The sequence below is a fragment of the Hyla sarda genome, chromosome 1, assembly GCF_029499605.1.
Source record: "Hyla sarda isolate aHylSar1 chromosome 1, aHylSar1.hap1, whole genome shotgun sequence".
Lineage (NCBI taxonomy): Eukaryota > Metazoa > Chordata > Amphibia > Anura > Hylidae > Hyla > Hyla sarda.
Genome location: NC_079189.1, coordinates 261,580,816 through 261,594,941, shown reverse-complemented (window position 1 = coordinate 261,594,941; position 14,126 = coordinate 261,580,816). Strand labels below are relative to the sequence as shown.

The following is a 14,126-nucleotide window of genomic DNA, read 5'->3' as shown; positions in this document are numbered from 1 at the left end:
GTAGACATCTTCATACCCTGTATACTGTGGATTTAAGCATCAATAAATTCTTTTCGGAATCGGAGCGGAAGGCAGCAATAGAGCAAAATGTCAACGGCACCTGGGATTCCCAGCCAGTCTCCCATGCCAGTACTTACCGGGCCCTAAGCTGGGTAGCAGTCTGCAATCTGACGAGAGCAGGCGCGTTCAGCTTAGGATGGCCGTTGACAGCTTTTCGCCCTTTATACTGTGCATTTAAGCATCAATAAATCCTTTTCGGAATCGGAATGGAAGGCGGCAACAGAGCAAAATGTCAACGGCAGCCGGGATTCCCAGCCAGTGTCCCATGCCGGTACTTACCGGGCCCTAAGATCTGTACCAGTCTGCGATCTGACGAGAGCAGGCGCGTTAAGGTTAGGATGGCCGTCGACAGCTTTACACCTTGTATACTGTGGATTTAAGCATCAATAAATTATTTTCGGAATCGGAGCGGAAGGCAGCAATAGAGCAAAATGTCAACGGCACTCGGGATTCCCAGCCAGTCTCCCATGCCAGTACTTACCGGGCCCTAAGCTGGGTAGCCGTCTGCGATCTGACGAGAGCAGGCGCGTTCAGCTTAGGATGGCCATTGTCAGCTTCATGCTTTTTATACTGTGCATTTAAGCATCAATAAATCCTTTTCGGAATCGGAAGGGAAGGCGGCAACAGAGCAAAATGTCAACTGCACCCGGGATTCCCAGCCAATCTCCCATGCCGGTACTTACTGGGCCCTAAGCTGGGTAGCAGTCTGCGATCTGACGAGAGCAGGCGCGTTCAGCTTAGGATGGCCGTAGACATCTTCACACCCTGTATACTGTGGATTTAAGCATCAATAAATCCTTTTCGGAATCGGAGCGTAAGGCGGCAACAGAGCAAAATGTCAACGACACCTGGGATTCCCAGCCAGTCTACCATGCTGGTACTTACCGGGCCCTAAGCTGGGTAGCAGTCTGCGATCTTTCGAGAGCAGGCACGTTCAGCTTAGGATGGCCATTGACAGCTTCACGCTCTTTATACTGTGGATTTAAGCATCAATAAATCCTTTTCCGAATCGGAGCGGAAGGCGGCAACAGATTAAAATGTCAACGGCACCCGGGATTCCCAGCCAGTCTCCCATGCTGGTACTTACCAGGCCCTAAGCTGGGTAGCAGTCTGCGATCTGACGAGAGCAGGCGCGTTTAGCTTAGGATGGCCATTGACAGCTTCACACTTTGTATACTGTGGATTTAAGCATCAATAAATAATTTTCGGAATCGGAGCAGAAACAGAGCAAAATGTCAACTGCACCCAGGATTCCCAGCCAGTCTCCCATGCTGGTACTTACCAGGCCCGAAGCTGGGTAGCAGTCTGCGATCTGACGAGAACAGGCGCATTCAGCTTAGGATGGCCGTAGACATCTTCATACCCTGTATACTGTGGATTTAAGCATCAATAAATTCTTTTCGGAATCGGAGCGGAAGGCAGCAATAGAGCAAAATGTCAACGGCACCTGGGATTCCCAGCCAGTCTCCCATGCCAGTACTTACCGGGCCCTAAGCTGTGTAGCAGTCTGCGATCTGACGAGAGCAGGCGCATTCAGCTTAGGATGGCCATTGACAGCTTCATGCTTTTTATACTGTGCATTTAAGCATCAATAAATCCTTTTCGGAATCGGATAGGAAGGCGGCAACAGAGCAAAATGTCAATAGCACCTCGGATTGCCAGCCAGTCTCCCATGCCGTACTTGCCGGGCAGCAGTCTGCGATCTGACAAGAACAGGCACATTCAGCTTAGGATAGCAGTAGACGGCTTCACACCCTGTATACTGTGGATTTAAGCATCAATAAATCCTTTTCGGAATCGAAGCGGAAGGCGGTTACAGAGCAAAATGTCAACGGCACCAGGGATTTCCAGCCAGTCTCCCATGCTGGTACTTACCGGGCCCTAAGCTGGGTAGCAGTCTGCGATCTGACAAGAGCAGGCGCGTACAGCTTAGGATGGCCATTGACAGCTTCATGCTTTTTATACTGTGCATTTAAGCATCAATAAATCCTTTTCGGAATCGAAGCGGAAGGCGGCTACAGAGCAAAATGTCAACAACACCTAGGATTCCCAGCCAGTCTCCCATGCTGGTACTTACCGGGCCCTAAGCTGGGTAGCAGTATGCGATCTGACGAGAGCAGGCGCGTTCAGCTTAGGATGGCCGTTGACAGTTTCACGCCCTTTATACTGTGCATTTAAGCATCAATAAATCATTTTCCGAATCGGAGCGGAAGGCGGCAACAGAGCAAAATGTCAACTGCACCCGGGATTCCCAGCCGGTCTCCCATGCCGGTACTTACTGGGCCCTAAGCTGGGTAGCAGTCTGCGATCTGACGAGAGCAGGCACGTTCAGCTTAGGATGGCCGTTGACATCTTCATGCCTTGTATATTGTGGATTTAAGCATCAATAAATATTTTTATTAATCGGAGAAGAAGGCGGCAACAGAGCAAAATGTCAATGGCACCTTGGATTGCCAGCCAGTCTCCCATGCCGGTATCCGCCGGGCAGCAGTCTGCGATCTGAGGAGAGCAGGCACGTTCAGGCTTAGGATAACCGTTGACAGCTTCACACCCTGTATATTGTGGATTTAAGCATCAATAGATCCTTTTCCGAATTGGATCGGAAGGCGGCAACAGATTAAAATGTCAACTGCACCCGAAATTCCCAGCCAGTCTCCCATGCTGGTACTTACCAGGCCCTAAGCTGGGTAGCAGTCTGCGATCTGACGAGAGCAGGCGCGTTCAGCTTAGGATGGCCGTTGACATCTTCATGCCTTGTATATTGTGGATTTAAGCATCAATAAATATTTTTATTAATCGGAGAGGAAGGCGGCAACAGAGCAAAATGTCAATGGCACCTTGGATTGCCAGCCAGTCTCCCATGCCGGTAACTGCCGGGCAGCAGTCTGCGATCTGAGGAGAGCAGGCACGTTCAGGCTTAGGATGGCCGTTGACAGCTTCACACCCTGTATATTGTGGATTTAAGCATCAATAAATCCTTTTCTGAATCGAAGCGGAAGGCGGCAACAGATTAAAAGGTCAACTGCACCCGGGATTCCCAGCCAGTCTCCCATGCTGGTACTTACCAGGCCCTAAGCTGGGTAGCAGTCTGCGATCTGAAGAGAGCAGGCACGTTCAGCTTAAGATGGCCGTTGACAGCTTCACACTTTTTATACTGTGGATTTAAGCATCAATAAATTATTTTCGGAATCGGAGCAGAAACAGAGCAAAATGTCAGCAACACCTGGGATTTCCAGCCAGTCTCCCATGCTGGTACTTACCAGGCCCGAAGCTGGGTAGCAGTCTGCGATCTGACAAGAACAGGTGCATTCAGCTTAGGATGGCCGTAGACATCTTCACACCCTGTATACTGTGGATTTAAGAATCAATAAATCCTTTTCGGAATCGGAGCGTAAGGCGGCAACAGAGCAAAATGTCAACGACACCTGGGATTCCCAGCCAGTCTCCCATGCTGGTACTTACCGGGCCCTAAGCTGGGTAGCAGTCTGCGATCTGACGAGAGCAAGTGCGTTCAGCTTAGGATGGCTGTTGACAGCTTCTAGCCCTTTATACTGTGGATTTAAGCATCAATAAATTCTTTTCGGAATCGGAGCGGAAGGCAGCAATAGAGCAAAATGGCAACGGCACCCAGGATTCCCAGCCAGTCTCCCATGCTAGTACTTACCGGGCCCTAAGCTGGGTAGCAGTCTGCGATCTGACGAGAGCAGGCGCGTTCAGCTTAGGATGGCCATTGACAGCTTCATGCTTTTTATACTGTGCATTTAAGCATCAATAAATCCTTTTCGGAATCGGAGAGGAAGGCGGCAACAGAGCAAAATGTCAATAGCACCTTGGATTGCCAGCCAGTCTCCCATGCCCGTACTTGCCGGGCAGCAGTCTGCGATCTGACAAAAACAGGCACATTCAGCTTAGGATAGCCGTAGACGGCTTCACACCCTGTATACTGTGGATTTAAGCATCAATAAATCCTTTTCGGAATCGGAGCGGAAGGCGGCTACAGAGCAAAATGTCAACAACACCTGGGATTCCCAGCCAGTCTCCCATGCTGGTACCTACCGGGCCCTAAGCTGGATAGCAGTCTGCGATCTGACGAGAGCAGGCGCGCTCAGCTTAGGATGGCCGTTGACAGCTTTCTGCTCTTTATACTGTGCATTTAAGCATCAATAAATCCTTTTCGGAATCGGAATCGGAATCGGAATGGAAGGCGGAAACAGAGCAAAATGTCAACGGCAGCCGGGATTCCCAGCCAGTGTCCCATGCCGGTACTTACCGGGCCCTAAGATCTGTACCAGTCTGCGATCTGACGAGAGCAGGCGCGTTAAGCTTAGGATGGCCGTCGACAGCTTTACACCTTGTATACTGTGGATTTAAGCATCAATAAATTATTTTCGGAATCGGAGCGGAAGGCAGCAATAGAGCAAAATGTCAACGGCACTCGGGATTCCCAGCCAGTCTCCCATGCCAGTACTTACCGGGCCCTAAGCTGGGTAGCCGTCTGCGATCTGACGAGAGCAGGCGCGTTCAGCTTAGGATGGCCATTGACAGCTTCATGCTTTTTATACTGTGCATTTAAGCATCAATAAATCCTTTTCGGAATCGGAAGGGAAGGCGGCAACAGAGCAAAATGTCAACTGCACTCGGGATTCCCAGCCAATCTCCCATGCCGGTACTTACTGGGCCCTAAGCTGGGTAGCAGTCTGCGATCTGACGAGAGCAGGCGCGTTCAGCTTAGGATGGCCGTAGACATCTTCACACCCTGTATACTGTGGATTTAAGCATCAATAAATCCTTTTCGGAAACGGAGCGTAAGGCGGCAACAGAGCAAAATGTCAACGACACCTGGGATTCCCAGCCAGTCTCCCATGCTGGTACTTACCAGGCCCTAAGCTGGGTAGCAGTCTGCGATCTGACGAGAGCAGGCACATTCAGCTTAGGATGGCCGTTGACAGCTTCACGCCCTTTATACTGTGGATTTAAGCATCAATAAATCCTTTTCCGAATCGGAGCGGAAGGCGGCAACAGATTAAAATGTCAACGGCACCCGGGATTCCCAGCCAGTCTCCCATGCTGGTACTTACCAGGCCCTAAGCTGGGTAGCAGTCTGCGATCTGACGTGAGCAGGCGCGTTCAGCTTAGGATGGCCGTTGACAGCTTCACACTTTGTATACTGTGGATTTAAGCATCAATAAATAATTTTCGGAATCGGAGCAGAAACAGAGCAGAAACAGAGCAAAATGTCAACTGCACCCGGGATTCCCAGCCAGTCTCCCATGCTGGTATTTACCAGGCCCGAAGCTGGGTAGCAGTCTGCGATCTGACGAGAACAGGCGCATTCAGCTTAGGATGGCCGTAGACATCTTCATACCCTGTATACTGTGGATTTAAGCATCAATAAATCCTTTTCGGAAACGGAGCGGAAGGCGGCAACAGAGCAAAATGTCAACGACACCTGGGATTCCCAGCCAGTCTCCCATGCTGGTACTTACCGGGCCCTAAGCTGGGTAGCAGTCTGCGATCTGACGAGAGCAGGCGCGTTCAGCTTAGGATGGCCGTTGACAGCTTCTCGCCCATTATACTGTGCATTTAAGCATCAATAAATCCTTTTCGGAATCGGAACGGAAGGCGGCAACAGAGAAAAAGGTCAACGGCAGCCGGGATTCCCAGCCAGTGTCCCATGCCGGTACTTACCGGGCCCTAACATCTGTACCAGTCTGCGATCTGACGAGAGCAGGCGCGTTAAGCTTAGGATGGCCGTCAACAGCTTCACACCTTGTATACTGTGGATTTAAGCATCAATAAATTCTTTTCGGAATCGGAGCGGAAGGCAGCAATAGAGCAAAATGTCAACGGCACCTGGGATTCCCAGCCAGTCTCCCATGCCAGTACTTACCGGGCCCTAAGCTGGTTAGCAGTCTGCGATCGGACGAGAGCAGGCGCATTCAGCTTAGGATGGCCATTGACAGCATCATGCTTTTTATACTGTGCATTTAAGCATCAATAAATCCTTTTCGGAATCGGAGAGGAAGGCGGCAACAGAGCAAAATGTCAATAGCACCTCGGATTGCCAGCCAGTCTCCCATGCCCGTTCTTGCCGGGCAGCAGTCTGCGATCTGACAAGAACAGGCACATTCAGCTTAGGATAGCCGTAGACGGCTTCACACCCTGTATACTGTGGATTTAAGCATCAATAAATCCTTTTCGGAATCGAAGCGGAAGGTGGTTACAGAGCAAAATGTCAACGGCACCAGGGATTCCCAGCCAGTCTCCCATGCCAATACTTACCGGGCCCTAAGCTGGGTAGCAGTCTGCGATCTGACAAGAGCAGGCGCGTACAGCTTAGGATGGCCATTGACAGCTTCATGCTTTTTATACTGTGCATTTAAGCATCAATTAATCCTTTTCGGAATCGGAGCGGAAGGCAGCTACAGAGCAAAATGTCAACAACACCTGGGATTCCCAGCCAGTCTCCCATGCTGGTACTTACCGGGCCCTAAGCTGGGTAGCAGTCTGCGATCTGACGAGAGCAGGCGCGTCCAGCTTAGGATGGCCGATGACAGGTTCACGCCCTTTATACTGTGCATTTAAGCATCAATAAATCATTTTCCGAATCGGAGCGGAAGGCGGCAACAGAGCAAAATGTCAACTGCACCCGGGATTCCCAGCCAGTCTCCCATGCCGGTACTAACTGGGCCCTAAGCTGGATAGTAGTCTGCGATCTGACGAGTGCAGGCACGTTCAGCTTAGGATGGCCGTTGACATCTTCACGCCTTGTATATTGTGGATTTAAGCATCAATAAATATTTTTATTAAACGGAGAAGAAGGCGGCAACAGAGCAAAATGTCAATGGCACCTTGGATTGCCAGCCAGTCTCCCATGCCGGTATCCACCGGGCAGCAGTCTGCGATCTGAGGAGAGCAGGCACGTTCAGGCTTAGGATGGCCGTTGACAGCTTCACACCCTGTATATTGTGGATTTAAGCATCAATAGATCCTTTTCCGAATTGGATCGGAAGGCGGCAACAGAGCAAAATGTCAACTGCACCCGAATTCCCAGCCAGTCTCCCATGCTGGTACTTACCAGGCCCTAAGATGGGTAGCAGTCTGCGATTTGACGAGAGCAGGCGCGTTCAGCTTAGGATGGCCGTTGACATCTTAACGCCTTGTATATTGTGGATTTAAGCATCAATAAATATTTTTATTAATCGGAGAGGAAGGCGGCAACAGAGCAAAATGTCAATGGCACCTTGGATTGCCAGCCAGTCTCCCATGCCGGTAACTGCCGGGCAGCAGTCTGCGATCTGAGGAGAGCAGGCACGTTCAGGCTTAGGATGGCTGTTGACAGCTTCACACCCTGTATATTGTGGATTTAAGCATCAATAAATCCTTTTCTGAATCGAAGCGGAAGGCGGCAACAGATTAAAATGTCAACTGCACCCGGGACTCCCAGCCAGTCTCCCATGCTGGTACTTACCAGGCCCTAAGCTGGGTAGCAGTCTGCGATCTGACGAGAGCAGGCACGTTCAGCTTAAGATGGCCGTTGACAGCTTCACACTTTTTATACTGTGGATTTAAGCATCAATAAATAATTTTCGGAATCGGAGCAGAAACAGAGCAAAATGTCAACTGCTCCCGGGATTCCCAGCCAGTCTCCCATGCTGGTACTTACCAGGCCCGAAGCTGGGTAGCAGTCTGCGATCTGACGAGAACAGGCGCATTCAGCTTAGGATGGCCGTAGACATCTTCACACCCTGTATACTGTGGATTTAAGCATCAATAAATCCTTTTCGGAATCGGAGCGTAAGGCGGCAACAGAGCAAAATGTCAACGACACCTGGGATTCCCAGCCAGTCTCCCATGCTGGTACTTACCGGGCCCTAAGCTGGGGAGCAGTCTGCGATCTGACGAGAGCAGGCGTGTTCAGCTTAGGATGGCCGTTGACAGCTTCTCGCCCTTTATACTGTGCATTTAAGCATCAATATATCCTTTTCGGAATCGGAACGGAAGGCGGCAACAGAGCAAAATGTCAACGGCAGTCGGGATTCCCAGCCAGTGTCCCATGCCGGTACTTACCGGGCCCTAAGATCTGTACCAGTCTGCGATCTGACGAGAGCAGGCACGTTAAGCTTAGGATGGCCGTCGACAACTTCACACCTTGTATACTGTGGATTTAAGCATCAATAAATTATTTTCGGAATCGGAGCGGAAGGCAGCAATAGAGCAAAATGTCAACGGCACCTGGGATTCCCAGCCAGTCTCCCATGCCAGTACTTACCGGGCCCTAAGCTGGGTAGCAGTCTGCGATCTGACGAGAGCAGGCACGTTCAGCTTACGATTTTCCATTGACAGCTTCATGCTTTTTATACTGTGCATTTAAGCATCAATAAATCCTTTTCGGAATCGGAGAGGAAGGCGGCAACAGAGCAAAATGTCAATAGCACCTTGGCTTGCCAGCCAGTCTCCCATGCCCGTACTTGCCGGGCAGCAGTCTGCGATCTGACAAGAACAGGCAAATTCAGCTTAGGATGGCCGTAGACGGCTTCACACCCTGTATACTGTGGATTTAAGCATCAATAAATCCTTTTCGGAATGGAAGGCGGCTACAGAGCAAAATGTCAACAACACCTGGGATTCCCAGCCAGTCTCCCATGCTGGTACTTACCGGGCCCTAAGCTGGGTAGCAGTCTGCGATCTGACGAGAGCAGGCGCGTTCAGCTTAGGATGGCCGTTGACAGCTTCACACTTTGTATGCTGTGGATTTAAGCATCAATAAATAATTTTCGGAATCGGAGCAGAAACAGAGCAAAATGTCAACTGCACCCGGGATTCCCAGCCAGTCTCCCATGCCGGTACTTACTGGGCCCTAAGCTGGGTAGCAGTTTGCGATCTGACGAGAGCAGGCGCGTTCAGCTTAGGATGGCCGTTGACATCTTCACGCCTTGTATATTGTGGATTTAAGCATCAATAAATATTTTTATTAATCGGAGAGGAAGGCGGCAACAGAGCAAAATGTCAATGGCACCTTGGATTGCCAGCCAGTCTCCAATGCCGGTAACTGCCGGGCAGCAGTCTGCGATCTGAGGAGAGCAGGCACGTTCAGGCTTAGGATGGCCGTTGACAGCTTCACACCCTGTATATTGTGGATTTAAGCATCAATAAATCCTTTTCTGAATCGGAGCAGAAGGCGGCAACAGATTAAAATGTCAACTGCACCCGGGATTCCCAGCCAGTCTCCCATGCTGGTACTAACCAGGCCCTAAGCTGGGTAGCAGTCTGCAATCTGACGAGAACAGGCACATTCAGCTTAGGATGGCCGTAGACATCTTCACACCCTGTATACTGTGGATTTAAGCATCAATAAATTCTTTTCGGAATCAGAGCGGAAGGCGGCAACAGAGCAAAATGTCAACGACACCTGGGATTCCCAGCCAATCTCCCATGCTGGTACTTACCGTGCCCTAAGCTGGGTAGCAGTCTGCGATCTGACGAGAGCAGGCGCGTTCAGCTTAGGATGGCCGTTGACAGCTTCTCGCCCTTTATACTGTGGATTTAAGCATCAATAAATTCTTTTCGGAATCGGAGCGGAAGGCGGCAACAGAACAAAATGTCAACGACACCTGGGATTCCCAGCCAGTCTCCCATGCTGGTACTTACCGGGCCCTAAGCTGGGTAGCAGTCTGCGATCTGACGAGAGCAGGCTCGTTCAGCTTATGATGGCCGTTGACAGCTTCTCGCCCTTTATACTGTGCATTTAAGCATCAATAAATCCTTTTCGGAATCGGAACCGGAACGGAAAGCGGCAACAGAGCAAAATGTCAACGGCAGCTGGGATTCCCAGCCAGTGTCCCATGCCGGTACTTACCGGGCCCTAAGATCTGTACCAGTCTGCGATCTGACGAGAGCAGGCGCGTTAAGCTTAGGATGGCCGTCGACAGCTTTACACCTTGTATACTGTGGATTTAAGCATCAATAAATTATTTTCGGAATCGGAGCGGAAGGCAGCAATAGAGTAAAATGTCAACGGCAGCCGGGATTCCCAGCCAGTCTCCCATGCCAGTACTTACCGGTGCCTAAGCTGGGTAGCCGTCTGCGATCTGACGAGAGCAGGCACGTTCAGCTTAGGATGGCCATTGACAGCTTCATGTTTTTTATACTGTGCATTTAAGCATCAATAAATCCTTTTCGGAATCGGAACGGAAGGCGGCAACAGAGCAAAATGTCAACGACACCTGGGATTCCCAGCCAGTCTCCCATGCTGGTACTTACCGGGCCCTAAGCTGGGTAGCAGTCTGCGATCTGACGAGAGCAGGCGTGTTCAGCTTATGATGGCCGTTGACAGCTTCTCGCCCTTTATACTGTGCATTTAAGCATCAATAAATCCTTTTAGGAATCGAAGCGGAAGGCGGCTACAGAGCAAAATGTCAACAACACCTGGGATTCCCAGCAAGTCTCCCATGCTGGTACTTACCAGGCCCTAAGCTGGGTAGCAGTCTGCGATCTGACGAGAGCAGGCGCGTTCAGCTTAGGATGGCCGTTGACAGCTTCACACTTTGTATACTGTGGATTTAAGCATCAATAAATAATTTTCGGAATCGGAGCAGAAACAGAGCAAGATGTCAACTGCACCCGGGATTCCCAGCCAGTCTCCCATGCTGGTACTTACCAGGCCCGAAGCTGGGAAGCAGTCTGCGATCTGACGAGAACAGGCGCATTCAGCTTAGGATTGCCGTAGACATCTTCACACCCTGTATACTGTGGATTTAAGCATCAATAAATCCTTTTCGGAATCGGAGCGTAAGGCGGCAACAGAGCAAAATGTCAACGGCAGCCGGGATTCCCAGCCAGTGTCCCATGTCGTTACTTACCGGGCCCTAAGATCTGTACCAGTCTGCGATCTGACGAGAGCAGGCGCGTTAAGCTTAGGATGGCCGTCGACAGCTTCACACCTTGTATACTGTGGATTTAAGCATCAATAAATTCCTTTCGGAATCGGAGCGGAGGGCAGCAATAGAGCAAAATGTCAACGGCACCTGGGATTCCCAGCCAGTCTCCCATGCTGGTACTTACCGGGCCCTAAGCTGGGTAGCAGTCTGCGATCTGACAAGAGCAGGTGCGTTCAGCTTCGGATGGCCGTTGACAGCTTCATGCTTTTTATACTGTGCATTTAAGCATCAATAAATCCTTTTCGGAATCGGAGAGGAAGGCGGCAACAGAGCAAAATGTCAACGGCAGCCGGGATTCCCAGCCAGTGTCCCATGTCGTTACTTACCGGGCCCTAAGATCTGTACCAGTCTGCGATCTGACGAGAGCAGGCGCGTTAAGCTTAGGATGGCCGTCGACAGCTTCACACCTTGTATACTGTGGATTTAAGCATCAATAAATTCCTTTCGGAATCGGAGCGGAGGGCAGCAATAGAGCAAAATGTCAACGGCACCTGGGATTCCCAGCCAGTCTCCCATGCTGGTACTTACCGGGCCCTAAGCTGGGTAGCAGTCTGCGATCTGACAAGAGCAGGTGCGTTCAGCTTAGGATGGCCGTTGACAGCTTCTCGCCCTTTATACTGTGGATTTAAGCATCAATAAATTCTTTTCGGAATCGGAGCAGAAGGCAGCAATAGGGCAAAATGTCAACGGCACCCGGGATTCCCAGCCAGTCTCCCACGCCAGTACTTACCGGGCCCTAAGCTGGGTAGCAGTCTGCGATCTGACGAGAGCAGGCGCGTTCAGCTTAGGATGGCCATTGACAGCTTCATGCTTTTTATACTGTGCATTTAAGCATCAATAAATCCTTTTCGGAATCGGAGAGGAAGGCGGCAACAGAGCAAAATGTCAACGGCAGCCGGGATTCCCAGCCAGTGTCCCATGTCGTTACTTACCGGGCCCTAAGATCTGTACCAGTCTGCGATCTGACGAGAGCAGGCGCGTTAAGCTTAGGATGGCCGTCGACAGCTTCACACCTTGTATACTGTGGATTTAAGCATCAATAAATTCCTTTCGGAATCGGAGCGGAGGGCAGCAATAGAGCAAAATGTCAACGGCACCTGGGATTCCCAGCCAGTCTCCCATGCTGGTACTTACCGGGCCCTAAGCTGGGTAGCAGTTTGCGATCTGACAAGAGCAGGTGCGTTCAGCTTAGGATGGCCGTTGACAGCTTCTCGCCCTTTATACTGTGGATTTAAGCATCAATAAATTCTTTTCGGACACGGAGCAGAAGGCAGCAATAGAGCAAAATGTCAACGGCACCCGGGATTCCCAGCCAGTCTCCCATGCCAGTACTTACCGGGCCCTAAGCTGGGTAGCAGTCTGCGATCTGACGAGAGCAGGCGCGTTCAGCTTAGGATGGCCATTGACAGCTTCATGCTTTTTATACTGTGCATTTAAGCATCAATAAATCCTTTTCGGAATCGGAGAGGAAGGCGGCAACAGAGCAAAATGTCAATAGCACCTTGGATTGCCAGCCAGTCTCCCATGCCCGTACTTGCCGGGCAGCAGTCTGCGATCTGACAAGAACAGGCACATTCAGCTTAGGATAGCCGTAGACGGCTTCACACCCTGTATACTGTGGATTTAAGCATCAATAAATCCTTTTCGGAATCGGAGCGGAAGGCGGCTACAGAGCAAAATGTCAACAACACCTGGGATTCCCAGCCAGTCTCCCATGCTGGTACTTACCGGGCCCTAAGCTGAGTAGCAGTCTGCGATCTGACGAGAGCAGGCACGTTCAGCTTAGGATGGCCGTTGACAGCTTCACGCCCTTTATATTGTGCATTTAAGCATCAATAAATCATTTTCTGAATCGGAGCGGAAGGTGGCAACAGAGCAAAATGTCAACTGCACCCGGGATTCCCAGCCAGTCTCCCATGCCGCTACTTACTGGGCCCTAAGCTGGGTAGCAGTCTGCGATCTGACGAGAGCAGGCACGTTCAGCTTAGGATGGCCGTTGACATCTTTATACCTTGTATATTGTGGATTTAAGCATCAATAAATATTTTTATTAATCGGAGAAGAAGGCGGCAACAGAGCAAAATGTCAATGGCACCTTGGATTGCCAGCCAGTCTACCATGCCGGTATCCGCCGGGCAGCAGTCTGCGATCTGAGGAGAGCAGGCACGTTCAGGCTTAGGATGGCCGTTGACAGCTTCACGCCCTTTATATTGTGCATTTAAGCATCAATAAATCATTTTCTGAATCGGAGCGGAAGGTGGCAACAGAGCAAAATGTCAACTGCACCCGGGATTCCCAGCCAGTCTCCCATGCTGGTACTTACCAGGCCTTAAGCTGGGTAGCAGTCTGCGATCTGACGAGAGCAGGCGCGTTCAGCTTAGGATGGCCGTTGACAGCTTCACACTTTGTATACTGTGCATTTAAGCATCAATAAATCCTTTTCGGAATCGGAACGGAAGGCGGCAACAGAGCAAAATGTCAACGGCAGCCGGGATTCCCAGCCAGTGTCCCATGCCGGTACTTACCGGGCCCTAAGATCTGTACCAGTCTGCGATCTGACGAGAGCAGGCGCGTTAAGCTTAGGATGGCCGTCGACAGCTTTACACCTTGTATACTGTGGATTTAAGCCTTAATAAATTATTTTCGGAATCGGAGCGGAAGGCAGCAATAGAGCAAAATGTCAACGGCACCCGGGATTCCCAGCCAGTCTCCCATGCCAGTACTTTTCGGGCCCTAAGCTGGGTAGCCGTCTGCGATCTGACGAGAGCAGGCATGTTCAGCTTAGGATGGCCATTGACAGCTTCACACCCTGTATACTGTGGATTTAAGCATCAATAAATCCTTTTCGGAATCGAAGCGGAAGGCGGCTACAGAGCAAAATGTCAACAACACCTGGGATTCCCAGCAAGTCTCCCATGCTGGTACTTACCAGGCCCTAAGCTGGGTAGCAGTCTGCGATCTGACGAGAGCAGGCACGTTCAGCTTAGGATGGCCGTTGACAGCTTCACGCCCTTTATATTGTGCATTTAAGCATCAATAAATCATTTTCTGAATCGGAGCGGAAGGTGGCAACAGAGCAAAATGTCAACTGCACCCGGGATTCCCAGCCAGTCTCCCATGCCGTTA

General features: G+C 50.7%; 18 pseudogenes; all 18 read right to left on the bottom strand.

Moving 5' to 3' along the window:
* Positions 1-88: 88 nt before the first annotated feature.
* On the bottom strand, positions 89-208 carry LOC130323125 (5S ribosomal RNA; annotated as a pseudogene).
* Positions 209-1,098: 890 nt separating this feature from the next.
* LOC130352264 (5S ribosomal RNA) lies at positions 1,099-1,218 on the bottom strand (annotated as a pseudogene).
* A 277-nt stretch (positions 1,219-1,495) lies between these two features.
* On the bottom strand, positions 1,496-1,615 carry LOC130333478 (5S ribosomal RNA; annotated as a pseudogene).
* A 3,272-nt stretch (positions 1,616-4,887) lies between these two features.
* On the bottom strand, positions 4,888-5,007 carry LOC130323412 (5S ribosomal RNA; annotated as a pseudogene).
* Positions 5,008-5,089: 82 nt separating this feature from the next.
* LOC130352421 (5S ribosomal RNA) lies at positions 5,090-5,209 on the bottom strand (annotated as a pseudogene).
* Positions 5,210-5,497: 288 nt separating this feature from the next.
* LOC130314347 (5S ribosomal RNA) lies at positions 5,498-5,617 on the bottom strand (annotated as a pseudogene).
* A 284-nt stretch (positions 5,618-5,901) lies between these two features.
* On the bottom strand, positions 5,902-6,021 carry LOC130312961 (5S ribosomal RNA; annotated as a pseudogene).
* A 474-nt stretch (positions 6,022-6,495) lies between these two features.
* Positions 6,496-6,615, bottom strand: LOC130352741 (5S ribosomal RNA; annotated as a pseudogene).
* Positions 6,616-8,670: 2,055 nt separating this feature from the next.
* LOC130320725 (5S ribosomal RNA) lies at positions 8,671-8,790 on the bottom strand (annotated as a pseudogene).
* A 1,686-nt stretch (positions 8,791-10,476) lies between these two features.
* Positions 10,477-10,596, bottom strand: LOC130352646 (5S ribosomal RNA; annotated as a pseudogene).
* Positions 10,597-11,075: 479 nt separating this feature from the next.
* Positions 11,076-11,195, bottom strand: LOC130336026 (5S ribosomal RNA; annotated as a pseudogene).
* A 284-nt stretch (positions 11,196-11,479) lies between these two features.
* Positions 11,480-11,599, bottom strand: LOC130316222 (5S ribosomal RNA; annotated as a pseudogene).
* An 82-nt stretch (positions 11,600-11,681) lies between these two features.
* On the bottom strand, positions 11,682-11,801 carry LOC130318838 (5S ribosomal RNA; annotated as a pseudogene).
* Positions 11,802-12,085: 284 nt separating this feature from the next.
* On the bottom strand, positions 12,086-12,205 carry LOC130351945 (5S ribosomal RNA; annotated as a pseudogene).
* Positions 12,206-12,287: 82 nt separating this feature from the next.
* Positions 12,288-12,407, bottom strand: LOC130315910 (5S ribosomal RNA; annotated as a pseudogene).
* Positions 12,408-12,679: 272 nt separating this feature from the next.
* Positions 12,680-12,799, bottom strand: LOC130336092 (5S ribosomal RNA; annotated as a pseudogene).
* A 475-nt stretch (positions 12,800-13,274) lies between these two features.
* LOC130328583 (5S ribosomal RNA) lies at positions 13,275-13,394 on the bottom strand (annotated as a pseudogene).
* A 486-nt stretch (positions 13,395-13,880) lies between these two features.
* On the bottom strand, positions 13,881-14,000 carry LOC130324976 (5S ribosomal RNA; annotated as a pseudogene).
* Between the last annotated feature and the right edge of the window lie 126 nt (positions 14,001-14,126).